Source organism: Triturus cristatus, chromosome 8 (genome assembly GCF_964204655.1).
Source record: "Triturus cristatus chromosome 8, aTriCri1.1, whole genome shotgun sequence".
NCBI lineage: Eukaryota > Metazoa > Chordata > Amphibia > Caudata > Salamandridae > Triturus > Triturus cristatus.
In genome coordinates this window covers 17,586,063-17,593,029 of record NC_140591.1, presented here as the reverse complement: position 1 = coordinate 17,593,029, position 6,967 = coordinate 17,586,063, and positions in this window count along the sequence as shown.

The following is a 6,967-nucleotide window of genomic DNA, read 5'->3' as shown; positions in this document are numbered from 1 at the left end:
AGCCATTCGCAAGGAGATTCCCCTGATCCTGGATGATGGTGAGGACCCAAGGCCCCAGGCTGCAAACCAACCCGTGTCCAGTGATGAGGACAGTGGAGAGGAGGAAGGTGTTGACCTGCGTGAACAGCTCATCACCTGCTACTTCACTTGAAGGTGGGTGACAATGTACAAAATACACATTGTCTGCTGATCTTGCTGTTGTCGTGAAGGGGTATGTGAGAAATGTAACAGCAGCCAGATGTAGACTCAGCAGTGTTTGGCAATGTTTCTGGGACAGGTCATTTGGTCACATCTACAGGACATGTATGTTGACACTTGTTGCACATTGTAACGTGTGCATGTTGGGTTATCCTGATGGTAGGTGTTGTGTGATGTCTGTGATGCCACACCCAGACCAGTGAATGTTGTTTTGTTGTGTTTCCCTAGGTGCCTTCGACTTCTCCTTGCCTACATATAGCCCACATTCCTGGTACATTGTGATCATGTTGAAGACTGTACATCCTGCAATAAAGACGGAGCAGACAAAACAACATGTGTGTAAGAATATTTTATTTGCAATGGTGACATGTGAGGGGGGTGTACATTTCCATTGAGGTGGTGGTGTAGCAGCGAGTTGACAGTTATGGTAAATGAGATAATCGAGTAGTCACCACATTGATGTGGTGAGTGACCCAGCGCAACAGACAAATGCCATTCACAAGGCAGTGTGGGGAAGGACATTCCAAAAAGTCAATGCAGTGGTGAAGAGGGTTGCCATCATGGCTGGCTCCGTGACTGGCGTCTGGAAGGTGCTTGGCCTCCAGATACTCCCAGGGTCTTCTTGGGACGGCCCCTTCGTCGTTTGGCAGGGGGGGGGGGGCCTGCTGCAGAACCACTGGGGTCTGAGGACTCACCCCTCTCTGGTGGGCGCAGGGGAGGATGGTAAACTGTCATCCTGCAGCCCACCAGAGGGAGGTGGAGGTGTTGGTTGTGGCGCAGGCCTGTTCCTCAGTACCACCACTTGCTGGCCCAAGAGGTCCACAATTTGTACCATGCGGGTGTTGATGAACCTCATCAGCAGGATGAGCTCGTGCAACAGTTCGTCCGACCGGCCCGTTTGTCCCTGGGCCTGTTCGTATGCGCCAAGAACTCTGTTGATGTGTTCCAGGGATTGGGCCCCAGCTTCCTGGTGTCTGTGGGTGACCCTGACCCTCCCACCTGCCCTGCTACCACGAACCTGTTGCCTCACCACTGTGGGCACCTGCATCCTCTCCCTGCCCTCCTCCGTCGGTGGTGTGGGGTGGTCATCTTCTGGGACAGGGAGGGTGTTGCAGGCAGCACTGGTGATGGTTGTGGTGGTGGCCACACAGGCTGTAACAGCAGGGCTGTGCAGCGAAGTAGTTATTGCCGCAGATGTGGTGGGGGGGACGATGGGGTCCTGGGACCTGTTGCTCCCTGGCACAGCAGAAGGGCCGGCCTCGAGCTCATCGTCCACGGAATCCTGGGAGTCAACATCCGAGAGTGCATGTACCGGGGGTGGGAGACTGGCTCTGCAGGTTGCTGGTGTTGTCCTCTGCAGTGAGTTCTTGGTCACCTGTGGATCAGATGGGAAAATGGTCATTGTAGCGCAGCCCGCTTTTGTACACTGCACAATTGACTGATCATCACATTGTTTCCAATGTGCACTACTGTGCTTCCTGACATGATGCAGTGGTGCATGCATTACTTGTCCATGCTGTGAGGTGTCAAGGCATACCATGTGACCCGTGCATAATTCATGATTACAGGGACCTGTTGCCATCTAGGGACTGGCTCAACATGTTTTTCATTGAGGACTCTTTGTTGATTTGTCTGACCTGGCAGGCATCACATCTGGCCATGGTCTGGCCACTGTCATCTCCTGCATACCTTTGTCCTGTCATGTGCATATCTTGATTTGTACCACCACACATGCTTTTGTATTTTTCGAATGGTCCTTGTTGCACTTGTCCCGTGGTGATGCACATGTCAATAAGTGCTGTGCATGTTTGTGCCCAGACTTTCTTCTACATGTGCATTGGTGTGTCACGCTTTGGTAGCTGTGACAGTTTACTTAGCTTACCTGTGTGCACACTGTGCTTGGCAATGGGGTAGGTATGCCTCCTTGTGCAATGAGAGGGCTGGTGTTGTGATATGGCACCATTTCTTTTGTGACGAATGTGTGGGTGCACGTACTGGCTACTTACCTGTAATGTGGTCACATTTGGCTTTGTTATGTGACACATCTGTGTGTGCGTGGTGGAGGCTTACATCCTGCTCAGCGGGGGTCACAAGACAGAATAATATGTCTACCTACCTGTAAGTTTGTTTGGTGTACTGCAATGGCTTCCAACTGCTTCTGGGTGGGGTAGGGGAGGGCTACATCATGCTGAGGTGTGGGACAGGGGTCATGGTGGGAGTGGTGGTACAATCCTCCCACCCCCAGACACCCTCACTGTGAAGATGGCCACCTACCTGGAAGTTTATTTGGTGTACTGCAATGGCTCCCAACTGCTTCTGGAGGGAGGGGGAGAATGCTCCATCCTGCTGAGGTGTGGGACATGGTGCATGGTGGGAGTAGTGGTACAGACCTCCCACCCACAAACACCCTCACTGTGAAGATGGCTGCCTACCTGTAAGTTTGATGAGGGTGATGTAATGGCTTCCAACTGCTTCTGGGTGGGGTGGGGGAGTGCTCCATCCTGCTGAGGTGTGGGACAGGGTGCATGGTGGGAGTAGTGGTATATGCCTCCCACCCACAAACACCCTCACTGTGAAGATGCTGCCTACCTGTAAGTTTGATGAGAGTGATGTAATGGCTTCCAACTGCTTCTGGGTGGGGTGGGGGAGTGCTCCATCCTGCTGAGGTGTGGGACAGGGTGCATGGTGGGAGTAGTGGTACAGGCCTCCCACCCACAAACACCCTCAATGTGAAGATGGCTGCCTACCTGTAAGTTTGATGAGGGTAATGTAATGGCTTCCAACTGCTTTTGGCTGGGGGAGTGCTCCATCCTGCTGAGGTGTGGGACAGGGTGCATGGTGAGAGTAGTGGTACAGATCTCCCACCCACAAACACCCTCACTGTGAAGATGGCTACCTATCTGTACGTTTGTTTGGTGTACTGCAAAGGCTCCCAACTGCTTCTGGGTAGGGGAGTGCTCCATCCTGCTGAGGTGTGGGACAGGGCGTATGGTGGGAGTAGTGGTACAGGCCTCCCACCCACAAACACCCTCACTGTGAAGATGCTGCCTACCTGTAAGTTTGATGAGGGTGATGTAATGGCTTCCAACTGCTTCTGGGTGGGGTGGGGGAGTGCTCCATCTTGCTGAGGTGTGGGACAGGGTGCATGGTGGGAGTAGTGGTACAGGCCTCCCACCCACAAACACCCTCACTGTGAAGATGCTGCCTACCTGTAAGTTTGATGAGGGTAATGTAATGGCTGACATTTACTTCTGGGTGGGGTGGGGGGAGGGCTCCATCTTGCTGATGCTGTGGGACAAGGGGGCCTGGTTTGAGTTGTAATGCTGTCTGCCTGTACACATGCCCCCATGGTAATGGTGGTAGCTACGTTTGGGGTGAATGGGAGTGGGTGAATGTTGGATCTGTGAGACATATTTTTGTGAGTGTGTGGTGCAGATGGATGGGATTTTTCCTAGGTGGTGTAGCTTTGTAGTTGTGCAAGGCAGTACATATCAGTGTGGTGGTAGTCATTTGTTTGTACTTACCAGCCTCCTCTGCTTGACCACCCTCTTCAGATCATGCCACCGCTTCATGATCTCCTTTTTGGATCTTGGGGTGGTCCCTACTGCATTGACCCTTTGGACTATCCTTGCCCACATTTGTGTCCTTGTGGCTAATGGTGTCTGTTGAACCAGGCCACCAAACAGTTGTGGTTCCACTCTGACTATCTCATGTACCATGACTGTCAACTCACTCTCTGTGAATTTGGTTTTTTTCTGTGTTGCCATGGTGTGTGGTGTGCAAAGTGGTGTGGGTGCAGAGGTGTGAGTGGTGGGTGTGGTTGTGCTGTGTATGATGTGTGATGTGCAGGGGGGTTAGTGGTGCAGGTGTGGAAGTGATGGTGGTGCTGTGTGTGGTGTGGCTAGTGATGTTCTGTTCTTTGCCACTCCTTTAAGCTGGGGTGTGTGTCCCTTCTCTCTTGGAGTATTGCAAAGGATTGTGGTCAGGGAAGGGGCTGGTTTTATACTCCGCTATGTGTGTGTGTCCAAGTGGGGTATTGCTGTCAGGTGTGGTGTGTGTGTTGTCCTGGGAAATGTATTTTTCTTTTTGCCCATGTGGTTGTGTCATTGGGGTGTGTTTTGTGTGTTTGGGGGGCAGGGCTAGTTTGCGGTGTGCACTTTTTGGCCTTATTGTTGGTTTTTTGATTCGTCTGCCATATTTTTCGCGGTCCATCCGCAGCGGTGACTGTGCTGCAGCTCTTCCGCTGGCTCTCCCATTCATCCCAGTGTGCGACCGCAGCGGTCGGAAACAGCGGTACGTACCACAGGACCGTCGGGGATATCCTAATTTCCCATGCGTTGTCTCCGCTATGATTGCGGCGGTTGGTGTTTTTCCGCCGCGTATCTGACCGCCGCGGACAGATTTTGGCAATCAGCCACCGCTACGGGCGGTTTTTTTTTTGACCCGTTCTGCCGCGGTCTGTGTTTGTTGGCGGATGATCCTAATTTGGCCGCCTGTTTTTCCAAGGTGCTGGCGGGCAGTTGTTTTCCGCTCCCATGGTGGTCGGGGTGGTTTTCCGACCGCCATCCTAATAGGCCCCAAAGTGTCTGTTTATAGTTATTTGAAAAGCCTTTGGAAGAAAAAGAAAAGAAAATCCGTTTTTTTAATCCGATTTTGTCCTGCCTTATAACTTTTCTGGCACACAGTCAGTGCTTTTTATGCAAGGCATGTGTGGGTAAAACATAAATTAGTGTTGTGACTCTCCTAATCATGTAACATCAAATTCCAATGGCCCTAAGGGACCAGCAATGTACTGCTACTGGGCCACCAACCAATTTAAAACAATTGTCTGCACAAACCATTATTTACAATTTGTCTTTTTTCTTTTTGCTTTTCTCAATATATCAGGAGATAGTGGCCTGTCTGATGTGGCAGAGGCTGCAGCGTATCCAGTGGAAATACTGGTGGCTGGTGGTCCTGGAAGAGGAGGAGGAAACAAATGCCTCTCTGTCGGGCCCCAGTGCAGGTCCCCCCACACTTTTTTTCTGCCCCCTGGACCTGGCCCACCAGGGGGCTTTATTTAAACGAAGCGCGGGAGCCCACACTTCGTTTTTTTTTATTTTTGAGGCCGGATCCGCGAATTCAGCACGCATCCTGCGATTTAAAAAAAAACATGTTTTGGGGGGCCCTGGGGGTCCTTGTGGGACCCCCTAAGCAGGCCTAGGGGGTCAGGGTGTTTCTACCCTGCCCCCTTTACGTGTTTTGCACGTTTCTTTTTCTCTTTTCTTGTGCCTCGGTTCTACCGAGGCACAAGATGGCTGCCAACACTTCCTGGTTTGGAGTGTTGACAGCCAATTAGCATGAATCTCATGATCGGGATGGGTGCGCGGATCCACCGTGGCCATAGATATTGATCTTTTTTTAATTTTGATTTTCTTAGCAACTACTGAACGGATTTACACCATTTAACACAAAGGGCTCTTTCTGAACCAAGGGCTACCTTTTTGCCAAATTTGGTGTAATTCCGTTCAGCAGTTCAGGCTGTAGCCATGTCTAAAGTTTCCTATGGACAATTGCATGGAGAAAACACGTTTGGGACCCCCCCTTTTTTCTCGGCCCCTGCTTGCCGAATCACCCCGATACGTTTTGAAAATTTCACGAAGATTCGTCTATCGGTGCCAAAAGTTATTGGGAATAGAATGTTGCGATTTTCCTATGGTAACTAGGTCCTAACTATAACTACCTACTGGCGACCGCCAGTAGGTAATATATACATATTTATATATCTAAGCTCTGTATACCACCTCAGCTTCCACACTCACGCATGGGTGCTTGGTTACGCTAGGGCGCACTTGTGGAATATATAATGTTCTTTCTAGGGCTGGGCGGAATTTGCGGAATGCCTCTTCGCGGAATTTTGAAAAAAAAATTGTTGAAAACGAGCGCACAACCTGAGGGACCGTGTGCCCGGGACTGGGGTCCCTCGTGCTTGGACAGGCTCCCCTATCTCCCCGGCCTGGCTGCGTTGAGAAGCAGGGACCGGCCCCGGGCCTCCTGATGTTTGGTCAGGGCCTGGGATCCCATGTCCTGCGGCCTGCCAAGTGTCCATCTGCCCGGGACAAGGGACCCTGGTGCAGAGCCCCGGAGCCCTGCAAGGGCAGGCAGGAGCCCTACCGCTATGGCTCGGTGTGGGCAGCTGGGAGTCCTTTCGGTCCCGGCCATCTGGTCGCACCTTTCCCTCGGCCATCTGGTCGCGCGCAATGCTTTCCAATAGGGCGACCAGATGGCCGAGCCAGCCTGGAAGTCCCAATGAGGGTCCATTCGCCTCGCGGATCCCAGCCAGGGCTCCAGGAGGTCGGGCGCGTCCGCGCCTAGGGTCCCCTCCGTCACTCGGAGCGCGAGGGTTACAAGAAAGGTGGGTAGCCTTCCTCCGGATTAGTAGGGGCAGGGTATGCCGGTACACCCCTCCTGGGGATTGCGGTTCTCAGCCGGGGACCAGATGGGCCAAGCACGGACGACACTTCCCCGGGGCGTCCGGTGCTCCCTCCTCCAGCCCGCGGCGAAGCAAAGTGGCCAGGGCGGGCTCCATGGGTCCCCGGGCGTCCACCGAGGCCTGCAGCCCCGGAGCCCTGCAGCCACCGAGGCCTACAGCCCCAAAGCCCTGCAGCCCTGGAGCCCTTCAGCCTTCAGCCCGGAGCCCTGGAGCCCTGCAGGCCCGGAGCCCTGCAGGCCCGGAGCCCTGCAGCCCTGCAGCCCCGGAGCCCTGCAGGCCCAGAGCCCTGCAGCCCTG